This window comes from Chrysemys picta, chromosome 5 (genome assembly GCF_011386835.1).
Source record: "Chrysemys picta bellii isolate R12L10 chromosome 5, ASM1138683v2, whole genome shotgun sequence".
In the NCBI taxonomy this organism is placed as follows: Eukaryota; Metazoa; Chordata; order Testudines; family Emydidae; genus Chrysemys; species Chrysemys picta.
This window is the reverse complement of record NC_088795.1, coordinates 112,817,922-112,836,388: the sequence shown is the minus strand read 5'-3', so window position 1 is coordinate 112,836,388 and position 18,467 is coordinate 112,817,922. Positions and strand designations below refer to the sequence as shown.

Genomic DNA, 18,467 nt, shown 5'->3' with positions numbered 1-18,467 from the left:
TGGCCAGTCACATGCAAGTGCCGATCATCCACAGAAACGCTGTAGTGCAGACGCACCCGGATACAAAAAAGAGTAAAGTTAGCTCTAACCTTAGCCCTGATGAAAGCTAAGATGGCTCCAATGTAATAAATAAATCATCAGAATTAAGGAGTGTGGTAGTTTTAAAAAAAGCTTTCATAACTTTAATTAGATTTAAAGTATTTCTCTAAAATATTGGACAGCTGACCTGCTACCTGATCAGCTACGCGTGAGCTGGAAGGTGTAAGAGATGGCTAGATACAGCGCCAGAGAATCTAGTCTAGTAAGTTTTGAAAATCTTTCCTGTATTTTCAAAACAATTTTTAACAAAGATATACAGAAAGCAGAGATTTGTACATTTTCATAGAGGGGACTTTTTCTCAGAATCAGATGAGGCTCTCAAAACTGTAAAAAGTTAATGTTACATGCAAACCAAGAACAATATTATGCAGCCAAGGGAGGGCAATTCCATCTTAGCTGATTTTCCATAGTGAGATTCAACACAAAGAACACATTTCAGCCTCAGCTTGTTATCCTAGACCCTTGTCAGAGTGTGAGGGAAATTAAAAGAAAACTTTACAGACTCACAATATCTATTTGGTGTCAAGGGACAACAGACTAGCAAGAGTGCTATCTATACATTCTCTCTGTAAAAGCCAATGTTGTTGTCAAATACAACAATGATAAACCTCAAGACATTCTGCATTTTTCTCACTTGCAGGATACTAAAGAGCTACACTCTTAGTATGAATATTTCTATTATATTTCTAACATATTTAAAGAAGTGGCTGATAACTGCATTTTAAGTCTTTGCCACAACCTCTCCAAGCTGGCTCCAAAGAAGATTTTAAATAGATTCATAGATTCATAGATTCTAGGACTGGAAGGGACCTCGAGAGGTCATCGAGTCCAGTCCCCTGCCCACATGGCAGGACCAAATACTGTCTAGACCATCCCTGATAGACATTTATCTAACCTACTCTTAAATATCTCCAGAGATGGAGATTCCACAACCTCCCTAGGCAATTTATTCCAGTGTTTAACCACCCTGACAGTTAGGAACTTTTTCCTAATGTCCAACCTAGACCTCCCTTGCTGCAGTTTAAACCCATTGCTTCTGGTTCTATCCTTAGAGGCTAAGGTGAACAAGTTTTCTCCCTCCTCCTTATGACACCCTTTTAAATACCTGAAAACTGCTATCATGTCCCCTCTCAGTCTTCTCTTTTCCAAACTAAACAAACCCAATTCTTTCAGCCTTCCTTCATAGGTCATGTTCTCAAGACCTTTAATCATTCTTGTTGCTCTTCTCTGGACCCTTTCCAATTTTAAATAATTTAAACATCCGACCACCTGAAGAAGAAGATTCAAGGTCTATGCAGTGCAGTTATTTTGCTGTTTCCCCAAGTAGTCTAAGGCTTATTTCAAATACAGATGAAGAACAAATATTTTCCTCCTGAATAATAAAGCTGAATTAAATATGAAAAAGACATAAATTGTACATTTTTTTCATTATAAATCTTTATCACACTGTGTAAAAAAGTCACAGCTTTAGATACCCTCTTGGCCAGCTCTTAGAGGCTATGCTCCATCCTCGTCATCCTTAACTTCTCAGTAGCTCCTCACACCATCAACCACTCCCTAAATTCTTGAAACCCTTTCCTCCATTAATTTATAAGGCTCCATCCTCTCATGGTTCTGCTCCTACCCCTTGATTGCTTCTTCAGAGTCTTGTTTGGTGGACCCTCCCCTTTCCCACCCCGTTTCAGAGGGTGCCCCTGAGGACTTATCCTTGGACTCCTGCTCTTGTGTGTCTGCATATTATCCCTAGGTCCTTTTTATCCAGGTGACTTCTAATGCCATCTTTAAGCTGTCAATTCAAAAATGTAGCCCTGCAGGGAAGACCCATGTCCCTCAATCCAGTCCTGCATCTTGGCCTTCCCCTTTCCCATATTTGTTTGCTCCCTTCTGTTTATTTAAGGCCTTTCAACATTTCCCCCTAATCTCCCAGATCATCAAGCCATCAACCCGTACTTTCACTCTGCCACTGATGACAGCTTTGATCACTTTACTGCTCACTTCTCCCCTCAAACACTTCTATGTTTTCTCCCATGATGCCCTCTATGCATGAACAAAGTCACCCCACCAAAATTTGTAAAGCCCTTAACTGTTATTTCTGCCACGGTGCTTACAAATCACTACTTTCTGGTACTGATTAGAGAATTGGAAAGCTATGTCTTCTGCTATTCTGCTCTACTCAGTTCACTTTGTTACCTCATCCTCTCACCAGCCCCACACCATTTCTCAGTCTATTTACCTGTTTATGTCCTGCTGCAGACTGTCAGCATTCTGGGGCATGGATTGTCTTTTTTGCTACTTGTCTGTACAGTGCTCAGCACAATGGCACTCAGAGCCTCAATCAGGGTTCCTAGGCACTGCCATAATACGAATAATAAACAACACTAAACACGTGGGGATTATTTTTCTATGCATAAAAGAAATTAGCTCCATTTTAAATAAGCTTCTAGACTGAAAAAAGGAAGTTTATTCACTTCTTTGCAACTGGAGTTCTTCAAGATGTGTGGTCCCTATCTGTATTCCACTGTGGATATGTACATGCTCCATGCATCTAAGACTGAGAATTCTTGCAGGTATTGTCCATTGGTTTGCACCTGTGTCTCTGTCCTCCTCATCCTGTACACCAAGAATAAGAGGTGCGGCCAGGCAGACCAACCTCTCCAGTTCCTTCTCTACTGCAAATCCAGTCATGATCTGAGGCAGAGGGGAAGGAGGGTGGGTAGTGGAATATAGAGAGGAACCACACATCTCAAAGAACTCCAGTTACAGCAACAAGGTAAGTAACTTCTCTTTCTTCTTCGAGTGCTAGTTCCCAGGTGTATTCCACTGTGGGTGACTGACAAGCAGTACTCAGAGACATGGTCAGTGTGAGGATAAAGGTGATATAGCTTCTTGTAGAACCACTGTCCCAAAGGATGTATCAGCAGTGCACCCTGAACCAAGGCATAATGTCTCCTGAATAGGTCAATGGAGCTCCATGTAGCAAATATCAAGCAGGGGCATCTCTTGACGTGATGCTATTGAGGCTGCTTGTGCCCTTGTAGAGTGAGACCTTACTCCATGTGGGGGAAGAAGCTGTGCCAACTCACAGAGTAGGATACAGCCAGAGATCCACTTGGAGAATGTCAGCGAGAAAGCAGCTTGACCTTGGACTCGTTCTGCTATGGCAACAAATAGTCTAGGTGACTTCCTTATCTGTTTTGTTCTCTGCAGATGAAATGCCAATGCTCACTGCATGACGAGGGAATGAAGTCTTTGCTTTCACTAGAGGCAGGGGACTCTGAGAACAACATAGGTAAGTGAATTGACTGGCTTCTGTGAATTTCTGAAACTGTGCTGGGAACATAGATGTAATGAGACCTTATTGTTATGGAATATTGTGTACGGTGGATCAGCCATTAAGGCCTCAAGCTCACCTAGCCTTCTGGCTGAGGTGAGGGCAATGAGGAAGATGATCTTCATTGACAAGTGAAGCATGGAACACATAACTAATGAGTCAAAGGGTGGCTTAGTTAGCGCCAGAAATACTAAATTAAGATCGCAGTGAGAGGTTGGTTTCTTTACCAGCAGAAAGAGTCTGAGCATTCCTTTCAAGAACCTGACTGTTAATAGGTGGGTAAAAATTGAGGAACTGTCCATTGGCAGGTGACACATGTTAACTGCAGGCTGATAGATGCATTCACCAGGGCTTAGATTCAGCTGGAGCCATCTGGAGCAGAGCTCCGGTAAATATTTTCAAACCTGTGGGAGCCCCGGTGCCTCCCATGGGGCTGAAAGCCCAAGCCCCAGTGCACCCTGTGGTGCAGAAGCCCTGAGCCCCAGTGCCTCCCACAGGGCAGAAGCCCCAAGCCCTAGGGCATCCCATGGGGATGGAGCCTCGGCACCCCCACACCGCCATGAAGCCCCAAGACCTTCCACCCCACAGCTGAAGCCCGGAGCCTGAAATAGGGAGGACATGGGGTGGGGGGGTGCTTGGAAATAATCTCTGAGAATTTAAGCCCTGCATACACCTTTCCCTCTTCATAAGGTCAAGAAAGTTGGCCTCCTTATCTGTGGGGTTAGTGCTTGGGTGTTGTTGTCTGGAACTTTCCATGGCCACCTGGACTATCAAGGAGTTCAAGGCAGGATAAGTGAACAAAAAATCTGCTCCCTTAGCCAGGACAAAGTACTGCTTCTCTGCACTCTTGGGTTATAGACACAGGTAGCTGGCATGTGCCATACAGCCCTTGCCAGTTCTGATATGGCTTCATTTACTGGGACTGCAACCAGACCAGAGTCTGTAGGATATCCAGGAGCTTACATTGAGGGTCCTTGACCTCCTCTAAGGAGATCTGGAGCTATTCTGCCACTCTCAGTAACAGATCTTCAAATTTTCTATTATTGTCCAGGGGAGATGGAGAAGATGAAGCAATCGTCTCATTGGGTAACAGAGTCAATATCCGCATCAGGGCTCAAGGGGTTCACACTAGCCCCTTGGAGGAGAGAATTGGTAACAGTCCTTGTTGGAATAGACAGATTCCAGGTAATGTGCATAATGGTCCCAAATGCCCCAATAAGGTCAGTATGAGGGGTTGAAGGGGGTTAGGGTGATCCCCAAAGCACTAGGGCCCACCAGTCCCGAGGAGGAAGACCTTGTCTGTGTGGCTGAGGCTGGTTCCAGGAGATTCTTAATCCCCTGTCTGGGCTGAATTCCCTGGGTTGAGGGGGGAGCTGGTTAAATCCAACTGTCCTGGAGATCAAAAGGTCAGATCCTGATCCTTTGGCAGTGCCTAGTGGATGGGATGAGGGTTAGACTTTTTCCAGAGTCCTGGATTCCTGCAGGCATTTGTATCTTCCTGGTGAGGGTCGATCCTGATAACAAGGGAAATAGTGGGACCAAGAGGACGGAGATATCATCTGGAGTGGTATAAGTCATCACCACCTTTGGAGGTTGCATCTTGTCACTCAGCACCACACCTGCCACATTCTTCTGGGAAAATAGCAGCAAATTCTGTACTTAGCAGAGATATGAGCTTCTCCGAGGCAATAGAGGCAGCACTGGGGTCATCACTGACGAAAAAAGGAGCAGAGCCACTGTAGGAGACACAGTTTTTGAAGCCTAGTATCCTGGACATACCTAAATACCATACTGAGAGACCCAGAGGGTTCTCCAGAGTGGAATTTGTAACATTATCTAACTGAGTAACTATTATAGACTAACGAACAATAATATAACTTGAATATTTACAGGGGAAGAGAAGGATCAGCTCTGGACACTGGAGGATTCTGACTCAGGCCATGCAGCAATAAGAAGGAACTGGAGAAGCAGTCAGTTCACCCTGCCACTTACACTGTCGGTGCAGCACAGGAGAGCAAGGGCACAGATGCAGACAAATGGATCCCACTTGCAAGAACTCTCCAGTCTCAGGTGCATGGAGCACATGGTTACCCACAGGGGAATACACACAGAGACCCGCACTCAAAGAAGAAACAAAACATTTCTATAGATCTGTACTGTGAAATGAAGCTCTCATTGTTATTGACATACAAGATTCTGAGGCACATCAGCAACAGGAAATAGAGCGTCTCTGTAATGCAGATCAGACACAGAAGGCAATTTTGAGAACCAGGAATGGGAGCAAAAGCTCAAATGAGTGCTCAGAAAATAAGGGGATGAAGAGGTTGGAGGTGGCTGTATTTCAGCTGCTATCATGGAACATAAACCTAGAAAGGTACTTTTTGGTTACTACATTTTCAACCCATCCTTGATTCACATGGATTTAGAAGTTCAGCAAAACAATTTCCCCCCATTTTGACATCTTAATTTAGATGCAGATAGATAAGACATAGAGATGCTGATAAGATCAAAAAGGGAAATCACTTGGCAATTGTTCCTGACATGAGCAGTCAAATCCATGTTTGTGGTACAGTTAGATATGAATTTTTTTTAAGCAAAGTGGGAAAGAGTTCATGGTCTGCTCTCATTTTATACTGGGGCTTTCAGCATGCCCATCTTTAGAGGTACCAGTATCTATTCTAACTATTGACAAAGAAACACCTACATACAACATAAAATGAACTAGATTTAAAAAATAGCTATTTTTACATTTTATATCAGATCTGGAACCAAAAACCATAAGAGCCAGTTTAGATCTGAGGATCTGAATCTAATGAACACACCAATCCTGAAACTGAGGAGGGAATCAAGCCCACTAGCTTGATTATCACTTCAAAAGTTTTTTTTCTCTTAATTAATTGGCCTCTCAGAGTTGGTAAGACAACTCCCACCTGTTTATGCTCTCTGTATGTGTGTATATATATCTCCTCAATATATGTTCCATTCTATATGCATCCGAAGAAGTGGGCTGTAGTCCACGAAAGCTTATGCTCTGATAAATTTGTTAGTCTCTATGGTGCCACAAGTACTCCTGTTCTTCTTTTTGCAGATATATACTGTGATGCTGGCAGACCAGGCTATAGGCCTGAGCCGAGCACTTACAAATTCATTGCTGGAAACCAGTTTCTTTCACTTATGTGTTAGTATGGTTAAGATGGGTATTGGATTTATAACAATGTGTTTACACTTTATGAAATGGTTGTAAATTGCTGCCTGCATTAATCTCAAATTATATTTTTATCACCTGCTGTAAGGTAATATTTAAGTTTTTGCTTCCTAACTGTAAAAAAAGGTGTGCTCTGAAACTGTGAACCCAGTCAGGAGGGATTCTCCTGCCCATCAAGAAGGCCGATCAAAACTAAGTGGGCCATTGTGAGCCATTGCAATACAAAGACTTTGTTAATTACCCCTTATACTCATGAAGAGGCTATATGCAAAAGGATTCATCCCATCACCTTGAACTGTGGAAGAAGGAAATAAAAATAGCTGGCAATCTTTTGTTGTTTGGACTCTCACAGGAGCTATGAAACAGAACCAGAGAGCCCCAGGATCAGCCTTGGTTAGCCCTAAAAGACATTCAGCACTGACAAATTACTACAACTCTGTCACCTTTTGGAACCATAGACTTTTACTCATGTGTGTATATATGCTTGCTTGCTTGAACCTAATAATAACTCTCATTTCTTTTCTTAGTTAATAAATCTTATGCTCAAATAAATTTGTTAGTCTCTAAGGTGCTTCAGATACTCCTCGTTCTTTTTGCTGATACAGACTAACATGGCTACTGCTCTGAAATCTTAGATAATTTACTACAGGATTGGCTACAAGTGTTGTCTTTGGTATGAGAATGAAGGTACAAATTGACCTGGAGTATGTGACTGGTCTCTTGGGATTGGGAGCAACCTGAATATTTTGTCATCTTTGGTGTATAGCAACGATCACTAAATCCAGCTTGCCTGGGTGACAATATAGACTGGAATGTCCAAGGGGACTGTCTGTGACTCCATGGTTAGACTGTTATAGTGCTTTAGGAGTTCACACTTGTTACTGGGTTGGTGAAATCTAATTATAGAACATACAGCCAGTTTGGGATCTCTGCCCTGCTTCTTGGCAGTCTGTCCTGAGGTTGGCACTCATGGCTGTGAGCCACTCCAGACAGCATGACACATACGATCAATATTATGAATATTTTTCCACCTGGTGGCAACATTCTGCTTACGCATACTTCTCAAAACTCACAAGTAGGCTATTAAAGCAAAGGTTTGTGTGACTCAAACCTGTTTATTCTTTCAATGCGTTTAATGGTCAAAAAGTTGACAGCATGAAACGTTTAACTTCTCTTTCTGATGACACAGAAAGGCAGCAATGCAAATTACCCCAAAGTACCTCACTGAAATGTCTCGACTCTGACTTGCAGCAACCACCTGTAAGCGTGTCCATGCCGAGGTCCATCTACCAAGTCTGAAAAAGGATACCGGTTAGATAATATAATGTGGATGCATCTACTGTGAACTAGACTGAGAGCGGCAACTGATTGAAGATGGGATGCTGACAATGTCTGTAGGTCACTAGTGAGCTGGGCTGGCCAGCCTCAAAGCAGCAGCCTAAAGACACTATCTCCCATTATTAATCCTCTGAACAAGTCTCCCAATAATTTTCATTTGCTGATGTTAGTGATGGTGCCATTGACAAGTATAAATACAACACATATTTGGAAAAGACCGTTTTACATAAATATCAATATTGTTCCTTTTCCCCGCGACTTTTGGTACGATAAATTTGGAATGTTGGGGTGTGGGAGTGTATATGTGTGCGCGCGGGGGCGGGGGGGGGGGTTGGTGGAAAATAGAGATAAAGCACCTGATCACATAAGAAAAGTTACACGATGCTGCCTATTCTTGGTTAGACCCTTTCTGGCATGGTACTATGAATCAACAGACACTTTTACTTCCACACTTACATAGATCCACTATGAAAGAAATCCCAGGGCTCTGTTTCATCTCACTTGCCTTACAATATTTATATGCTGCCACTTGGACAGAGAATAGAGGTGATGGATTAACTACTAATAAATCAGATGGCAAAGAACACAAAATACCATCAATCTAAAGAGGAAGCATTAAGAATTCTGATACATAACAGCCTTTTCCTGTTTTTCAATAAAAGTGTTTCTCTTTCCCAATGGTGACTATCTTTCCCCTGTGCCCTGCACCTTAAGGACACCCTGGATGGCAATGGCTTAAGTTACATCATATTGAAAAATGCATTTATGGTTTGCTAGAAACAAAGATTAATAATATTCTTCAATTTGGAGAGAGGGCACAAGGTTCTACCAGTATCTTTTTACTAAGACTGTTGAAGTGGGAGTTCTTGCAGTCCTTAGTTTCTTGCTACAAGCCTAGAAATCCCAGAAATAAAACAGCAACAAAAATGTAGTACTTTTGGTCCAGTCACATCCTCCTTTGACAGCATTCCCACTTCCCTGACATCTATTTTCTGATGGCAGGATGCAGACATCTACAACTTCCACAAGGAATCTAGGCGTCAGTACATCCCTCATTATAATTTGCAAACCATCTGGCAACTATTACTGAATTAGCATACCATAATAATTATAACAATTTTTAGAATGTTATAATTCTGTTCTGATGAACCCCCCAAAATTAAGGAAGTTAAAAAATAAATAGGAAATATGGGCGATGATTTGATTCCTGATTCCAAAAAAGGATGAGACCATCACTCTGCGTTCGTGCCTTGTTGACTAACCTTGTGATCTTATTGTCATGACCACCCCTCCAAAAACCCAATGTACCTTTTGTGAATTTCAGCACAGGAAAAAAATAACATTGTGTTCTCTACTACAGTTTAGTAGCTGAATACAAAACATGACATTGAGCAGGCTGGCTCACTGGTCTGTACCTAAATCATGTGATCAGTTGTGCAATTGTTTAAAAAAGGCAGGGTGACGTTAGCATGGAAAGAAGTTCAGACAACGACTGGGAAATAAATAAATTACTAAAAAAAAATTCTAAAAACAATCAAAAGTTCCTGGCTTGTAATAACCTTGTATTTTGTATGATTACTTTAAAAAAATAGGAGTAGAGATCTATTTCCTTTGAGTTAGCAGCCCCTGCAATGAGTAATTTTAGTGCCACAAACGTGAATAAAGGAAGTAAGGCCATAGCCAAAAAGTATCTATAATACAATAACAGAAGCAGTACTCAAGGTAGATTTAGTGGCACTGCCATACAAAAACCAACCAACAACCCACCCCAAGGGGTTTTGCCAGGTGTGTGGCCTGTGACTAAAGAAAATGAAGCAAATCTCTCACACACTCTATACTGTAATTACTTATGCTCCTAGTCTCTGGGCACCTCACCCCGTTGGGAACTCAATACTGCCATTATCATGCCGCACACAATTACACTTTCAGCAAAGAATCATCATCAATTTGCCGTCTTGTCACACACTATGGCTCTCTCAGGGTACAAGTCGTGTATGATCACATTCTTTACTCTTCTAAAGCCATGTCTTCACTACAAAATTATGTCGACAACTTACATCATCATACAGCCACCACAGTTATTAAACCGCTTGTTTGTGTACACAGTTGGCTCCTTATGTCAGCACTGCGCATTCTCTCCAGGAGCACTTGTATCCATTGTATTGTCAGTGTGGGGCACTGTGGGATGGCTCCTGAAAGCCAGTAACAGTCAATGTCAATAACACAGTGTCTACATTGATACTGCATCAACCTAATTACATCGACCATGACTCTACTAAATCAGTGTAGAGAGGCACTTACATCGGCGGGAGCCAAATTTAAGTGAAGACACTTCCACAGCTGGATTGACACAAGGCAGCTTATGTTAACCTAACTATGTCGTGTAGCCCAGGCTTACATGTCTCAGCCCTAGTGCATTAATTAACTCTTCACTGGAGGCAGACAGGCTGCATCACCACATACCATTCTCAATACGAGTCCTGGCAGCAGCCTGCAGAACCCCACATACCAACCTCAACCATTTAAAGCTGGTTGAACTAGAGGCAGCTATGGGCTCGGACTTCTCTGCCACTGCATTTGCCCTGGCATAGTAGATTATGCAGCACCATTATCATGTTGAATCCAGAGACAAAGAATCCAGTGTCATGGCATGACTCCACCTCTTCCCGTCTCCTCACATCTATGAGAAGGAGCGCAGTTTCATTAGCCACGTGAGCTTACATTTATAATAGCACAGAAATTAGAAATGGAAGAGACCAAGTAGGTCAAGTTACCTGTTCTTCCTAAGAGAGCAGGATTGTTCCATTCAGGATACTAGAGAGGCATTACTTATGGCTCCATAGATAAGACCGAGTTGAGTTTTGCACTTAAAAGCAAGGATTCAGCCTCTTTGTCTCGTGCGACGAATAAACTGTATCCTCCCCTCAATTACATTACTGAGCCAGTTTTCTGAGCATTTAGAAGTGAATCAGTGAGTTTACACATTAAAATCAAATCCATTTTTAAAATTAATCCAGAAAACAAACACCTGCTTAAACTTTAAGCACACGAGTAGTAACACTAATGTTAAGCATATGCTTAAATGCCTTGCTGAATTGGGCCTAAATCTCCAACACACACACACACACACACACACACACACACACACACACACACACACACACACACAAGTGATAGAATCAGCATTTTCAGGATTCCAAGCTTGTCATCATATGCAGGATGACCTCCAGTAGTTCTAGTTTTATGTTTGAATACAGCACATCAGACTAAAGTATAGCCAGCCAAGAGTCTGCAACAGAAGCAGACTAGCCATGTTCAATTGACCAGCTGTCTCAAGCAAAAACATGTCTTTTGTGACAGAAGTCAAACACATAGTAAATGGCTTTTCATAACCAGTGTTAAAAACAAAAGAGAAAGGTCCCTTGCCACTACAGTCTTAAAATGCTCCTCTCTCAAGAAGAGCCTACTCCCCTTTGTGTTCAAATCCTAGGGCAAATGATTTCTGAACCCATTCCTTTCTTATTCCTTCTTCCTGATGGGGGGGGGGGGGTCACCAGCTGATCCCCAGTGTGATGTTGCACTCCATATGCTTTATAAAGGTGAATATGATGCAACTGGAATATGCTTTATGCAAAAGGTCTCTCGTAAGGTATCATTACAAAGCTTATAATCTACTGACTGTATTCATCCTATTTGTATGTATGTATCATTCTTGTATCTGAAGCTAGAAATATGAAGAATAACTCTGAGGTCCTATTGTAATTATGCAAAATGTGGGCTATTAATGGTGGTTTAGAATCTTGATGGCTCCCATTGACTAGAACAAGTGGTTGTAAATGGCTCTGTTTACTTGCAAACCTCCCTGTGTAGCTGTGAGCCAGGCCAGGAAGAATGGAGGCTGGGGTCTCACCTGGTACTCACATGTCACCTGGTACTAGAATCCATTTTAAACCTGGTGCTTTTCCACTTAGAAGGAGGGGTGGGGACCCAGAGAGACAAAAGATTCCCACCTTGTGCCAAAGCTATAAAAGGGGGTGGAACAGAACGAAGTGGGCTGCCAGTCATGAGAATACCCCTGCTTTCCACCTAAGATGTCTGCTGGAACTAACAAGGACTGTACCAGGGGAAATGATTGGATCCCAGACTAGGAAGGCGTCTAGTTTGTGAAAGAAGCTTATTGGAACATCTCTGAGGGTGAGATTTTACCTGTAAACAGTTTCTTAATGTATTCGGCTTAGACTTGCGTGTTTTTGCTTTATTTGGCTTGGTGACTTACTCTGTTCTGTCTGTTATTACTTGAAACCACTTAAATCCTACTTTTTATACTTAAGAAAATCACTTTTGTTTATTAATTAACCCAGAGTAAGTAATATCTGGGGGAGCAAAGAGTTGTGTCCGCCCTCTATCAGTGTTATAGAGGGCGGAAAATTTATGATTTTACCCAGTTTAAGCTTTATACAGAGTAAAACGGATTTATTTGGGAGCTGGGTGTCTGGGTGCTGGAGACAGGTGACCTGCTAAGCTATTTTCAGTTAAGTCTGCAGCTTTTGGGGTGTGGACCAGATATGGGTCTGTGTTGCAGCAGGCTAGTGTGTGTGGCTCAACAAGGCAGGGTTCCGGAGTCACAAGTTGGCAGGGAAAACAGGCTCAGAGGTAATCTCAGCATGTCAAGTGACAGTCCCAAGGGGGTCTCTGAGACTGAACCCATCACACCCAGCTCCACTCTCTTATAGGAAAGCTGAAATGCAACCCCTGGAGTTAGTGAAGACTTTGTTAATATCTTGCTTAGAGATAGGATTTTTACCCCTTCTGGTTTCAACCAGGAAGTGAGGTCTATATACTCCTTTCACACAGAGACAAAATTTACTTCTCCAGTCAAGAGACTACTCAGTTTGCATAATAACTCCTAAATCCCATTTAACACTTATCTTAGATAATCATGCCAGACTACACAAGAACTAAATTTAGCCCATTATATCCCTCCTTTAGATCCCATTTTTAGTTACCGATGAGTTAATGCAGTAATGCAGGAAAAGAAGATAATTTTGCCAACTATAACACAGTTGGATCAAGAGCCAGATTAGGACCAGAATCCCTGTGAAAAGCCTATGGCTGTCCGTAATCAGCTGTCATTTTTTTTTTAAAAAGATGTTAAATCCTGTCTATACTAGAATTTGAAACATGTTTAAAAATGTATTACACGTTTTTAAATACGATCTACATTTCTCATCTAGAGAGGCCCTAAGAGAGTTGTTTTTCTACCACCAGCGTGACAGTCACGAAAACAAAACATTTTACCTACAGACCAAAAAGATCTCTGATGCAGCCACAGGTCCAGAAGAAAGGGAAGCTGTAAATGTGGAACAAAGCAACGCTTATAATATTTTGCAGCCACACACAGCAATAGAAATGGAAATTATCAAAAGACCAGTGGCCCTAGGCATACTTTTTCTGTTTTTAGTGTTTATGTTTTTGGCTTAGTGAGCTGGTTCAAGGTCACTGCTTATTAACATCTTATAAAAAGTAACCATCACATCTGAATTTTCTCAATATTGTACTAATACAATTTTTTAAAAATTTGTCTTGAAACTCTATGGCCATTGGGTTTAGAAAGGAATTAGAAAAGTCACAATTACTCTTCCTGCCATATTTATCCCAAATGAAATGGAGACATTTTTACTGTAGGCAACGAAAGCCAAATCCTAATTTTACACTGTCTCCAAATATTTGTAAAGATGTTTTTAAGTTTAAACCATCTTCATGGACTAAGAAAGCCTATAAGGAACCCAGATCAATGTAGTGACATTTGTGTGTCATGTTATCATATCCTTGTAATATTAGTAGCCTAGCTTCCAATGAAATTGCTGCTTTCTTGGGGCCAAAAGCAAAGTATGCGATATTGAGCCTTCTTTAATCTATCAATATGTATATCATATACACTTCTACCCCGATGTAACATGGCCCGATATAACATGAATTCGGATATAACGCGGTAAAGCAGTGCTCCGGGGGGGGCAGGGCTGCGCACTCCGGTGGATCAAAGCAAGTTCGATATAACGCAGTTTCACCTATAACGCAGTAAGATTTTCTGGCTCCCGAGGACAGCATTATATCAGGGTAGAGGTGTAGTTAAAAAAAACTATTGGAGAGAGAATAACACACTGTTTATGTTTATTTATCTCATCAGTGATATGAGATTGGTGACTGGAACAGAAGAAAAACAAGCTGTGCTGTATCTTTCCCAAGCATCATAAAACACTTGCATGAGGCAAAACAAAGCCCATGTTATTTTATTTAGAATATTAATTTTACTCAGGTCTCAAGGAAACAGCTATACTTTCATTAATGAAATGCTCTTAAGCTAATTTCCATTTGTATGCAAGCACAGTCATCAGGTTTAGTACATGCACACAGTCACACATACTTATACTGATATCTGCATGGCAAGAAAGAGAACAGGGTGTTGATTTATTACACACAAATTGAATGAATAAGATAACATTTTATTAGTTAGATACCATTATAAAAATGACTATAAAAGGATGCAATACAAGTGGTATATGGCCTTATCAGTAAATCCTCTGTATGTTAGGACCTGGTACATGTTGTAATAAAAAGATAATTAAAAGTATTGAATCACAGAACCGTATCAAGAAATAGCCTTCTAACAATGAGCTCTATTAGTATTGTAGTATGTATCAAAAAAGAATACGAAGTTACGCCACTTTTTAGTGACTATTAAAAAAAACCCATATTAGTTTAAAGAGTCACAGTTTTATATATAATGCCAGGTGGCAAATACATTTCATTACAAAAAATGTGTTTTTTTTTGACAAAAATCTACTTCCTAGACATTGAGAGTTAAAATTAATTACAAAAGCAGACTAAGGGCCAGATTCTGATCTCAGTTAAACCAGTGTTATTCCCAAATAACTCCAGTGAAGTCAGTAAATTTATACCAGATTTACACTGATTTATCTGAGGTTAAAATCTGTCCTATATTTCCTGGTCCAAACAGTATAGGGGTGTGGAGGGGAGTATTTCTCTTAATTTTAATTTTAAAGGATTTTACAATTTCTTGACAGAAGGATTTCTTGTTTGAGGAGCTTTATCTCATTTTATTAACAAGCATATTTATGATAAGGTAATATTCACATATCGTAACAGCTTTAAGTAATAAATCATTGCTGAAAATCTATAGAAATATTTCAGATTTTTTAATTTTGTGAATAGCAATGTCTGGCTCCTGAAATCTAAGCGGTGCTCACCTCCCACCCCCTCCAGACACACTCCTCTTTCAGGTCAACTGCTCCCCTCCCCCATTCTGGTCAGTTTAATATGGAGATGCTGTCTAAGCTTTGTAGTATAGAATAAGCACACAACATTTTCTCCTGGGAGTTAGTTCATGCAAAACACTGCCCCGCTGAGAGAGTGGAAATTTACCCATAAGACATTCTTCCAGCAGCAAGACTCCAGAGGAAACCTGATCAGAATTTTTAAAGACATGTCTTGATTTTCTCCATAATTCCTTCAAAGTTTCTTAAGAAAAAATATAAACCAAATGTTTAAGATTTATTAGACCTGGTCAAAAGAGGCAGACAGTAAGGCACAGTCTAATTTGCAGAGAAAAACATAGAAGGAGTAGGTAATGGATTGTTTCCAATAGATTTTCTGCTGCTATATCTTCTACTACGATTTCTTTTTGTTGTTCTTTCCTCCTTCTAACTTTTAGATTATAGTCTCTGCAGCACTCCAGTTGATCAACGCATCAACATTTTCCCCCTATCACTGCCATAGTCTCACTGACTTTAAAACAAGTAGGTATTATTTTGCAACCATTTGTAAAGTTAAAGATATATTTTCACTAACTACCTCTCTGTCACTGATTTACATCTGAAGAAGAATATGCGCTTCCAAATTGCATCGTTCATAAGAAACATTATTTAATAATTTTTGCCATTATTTATTTATAAAACCCCTGGGCAGAGTGAGGGGGGATTAGGAATGCTATATAGTGGGCTTCAAATGCTTTTTAATCAAGAAAGAAGCCTCTAATTCAGAGCATGATCCAAAGCCCATTGAAATGCATGAAAAAAACCCCACTGATTTCAGTCAGCTCTTAATCAGGTTTTTAGTGTCTAATCCTTCTCTGATTGATATGAATTATTATAACAAATTTAACATTTATACTGCGGTATCACCTAGAGGCCACAACCAGGCTGGGCCCCATTATACCAGGCATTGTACATACGCCTAATAAGTGAAAGTCCCTTCCCCCAAAGAGATTTCAGTGGTTCAGGCCCCTCAGTGACAGACCCTTCAATTGCTTACCACAGAGTATTTTCAGGATCCGGCCCCAATAGCCCAAGTTTACAAACTGAAATCAGTTTGAGATTATTCGTGTGAATAAGGCTTTGCTGAACTCAACTCTTAGACTGCAACATCCTCAGGATAGAGACCACGTTTTCCATTTTAATCTTCAACAAACAAACAAACAAACAAAGCATGCCAAGGTCTGCCCTCATCCTAGGACTTTTACTTTCACTTTACAAGTAGTGAGTAAGCACAGAGAGATTATTTTACAGTAGAACCTCAGAGTTACTAACACCAGAGTTACGAACTGACCAATCAACCACACATCTCATTTGGAACCAGAAGTACACCATCAGGCAGCACCAGAGAGAGGAAAAAAAGCAGATACAGTACAGTACTGTGTTAAACAAACTATGGGAAAAAACGTAAAGCAGCATTTTTCTTCTGCATAGTAAAGTTTCAAAGATGTATTAAGTCAACGTTCAGTAGTTGTAAACTTTTGAAAGAACAACCCTAATGTTTTGTTCAGAGTTACGAACATTTCAGAGTTACGAACAACCTTCATTCCCGAGGTGTTCGTAACTCTGAGATTCTACTGTGCCTCTGTAAATTGCATTGGTGAGACAGATACTGAAATACTGCGTATGGTTCTGGTGTTCACATTTTTGACAGGATGTTTAAAAATTGGAGAGGGTGCAGAAAAGAGCCACAAAAATGATTTGAAGGCTGCAGAAAATATATTACAGTGCGAAATGCATAAACTCAATCTGTTTAGTTTCTCAAGAATGAGATTGGAAGATGACTTGATTATGGTATATAAGTAACTTCACAGGGAGAAAGTACCAGCCCTTTAATCTAGCACAGAAGGGCACAACAAGAAGCAATGCCTAGAAGTTAAAGCCAGAATTTTTTTATTTTTTTTTAAAACAGGGAAGGTGATTAGCCGTTGGAACAAGCTACCAAGAAAGCTGATGTCATCAGCTGAACACTGGATGCCTTTCTGAAAAATATGCTTTAGTCAAACAGAAATTATTGGGCTCAGTACTGGGCTAACTGGGTGAAATTCTACAGACTGTGCTGTACAGGAAGTCAGGCTAGATGATCTAATAGTCCCTTCTGTCCTTAAAAATCTATCACTCTCTTTAATCAATTAAAAAAAAACATTGATGGCAAATGATGTACATTTCAGCTGCAAGCTTGATTTCAGAAGGAAATTCAGATTGTAAGCTCTTACTTAGACTGGAAGCTGTTTGGGGTAGGGATGATCACTAGCATAATGGAGCCTTGGCTGCTACGCACTACTGTGATACAAATAAATTTACCACAAGGTCAATGTACTGGCTCAGAAGTTCCTCAGGAAAAGATCTAATTTAGTATCAGGGAGTCCGGGTTAAAATCCTATCTAGCCTCACTGTCTTTCAACAAAACTTACACAACTTTACTTGGGAATGAACTAAACAAAGTCTTTGTATGTGTTTGTACAACACAGGGTTCAAATTGCTTAAAATAATGTGGAAATTCTGTCTGAGCAAGAAATGCCAGATTAGTCCCTTTAAAAATTGCTGTTTACATTAAAATTCTACCCTGGGCTGCCTCTGTGTAATCTAATTGTATCAATTAACTACTCAGATACTACAGTGATCACCATATAAAATATGGATTAGATATAGATTAGATAGATAACATAGTATAACTGAAGGCAGAAATTTGGCCTAGAGTTGGCAAACTGAGGGAAAGAATAAATAATTTGTTTAATTTATTTTAACCAGTCAAAGCAAGAAAATCTAATACCATTGAAAGGAAACTGTTCTTAAAGCAGAGAGCAATTATGTTTCATTCTCAAAAGACCATGGATTCCACATAAAAATCACATAGCTATGTCAATCATTCAGAGTTCAAATTCTTAGTGTAGCAAATGAAACAATCTTTAAAAGTGCAAAAATTACAGAGTGCAAAAGCTGTTCTTCCAACTATTGGATGCATTCATTTTGCACATAAACGGTCTTCATGTATTTCAGAAGATGCTGTACTTGTTATTTTTAAATATAAAAATAACATCTATCATTTTAGTAACACCTTTGGGCATTTTTTAACTAGATATCTTAACAGAATTATAGACATGTTGGAGAAGATGACTTATATTCACCGAAAAAGCCACCTCAGTGCATTTTTCTTTAGATA

At 40.3% G+C, this 18,467-nt stretch overlaps 1 protein-coding gene and 1 long non-coding RNA gene across 4 annotated transcripts in view; one reads left to right on the top strand and one right to left on the bottom strand.

Moving 5' to 3' along the window:
- The window catches only part of LOC101940115 (uncharacterized), a 62,124-nt gene extending 54,922 nt beyond the window's left edge, over positions 1–7,202 (top strand). For both annotated transcript variants that reach the window (XR_255918.5, XR_006175686.2), the window contains 3 exons: positions 3,307–3,388; positions 4,482–4,615; positions 5,323–7,202. This is a non-coding gene — a long non-coding RNA (uncharacterized LOC101940115). The remainder of the gene's footprint in view (positions 1–3,306; positions 3,389–4,481; positions 4,616–5,322) is intronic.
- The window catches only part of LDB2 (LIM domain binding 2), a 479,555-nt gene that overhangs the window by 348,315 nt on the left and 112,773 nt on the right, over positions 1–18,467 (bottom strand). The gene's annotated exons all lie outside the window — the stretch shown is intronic.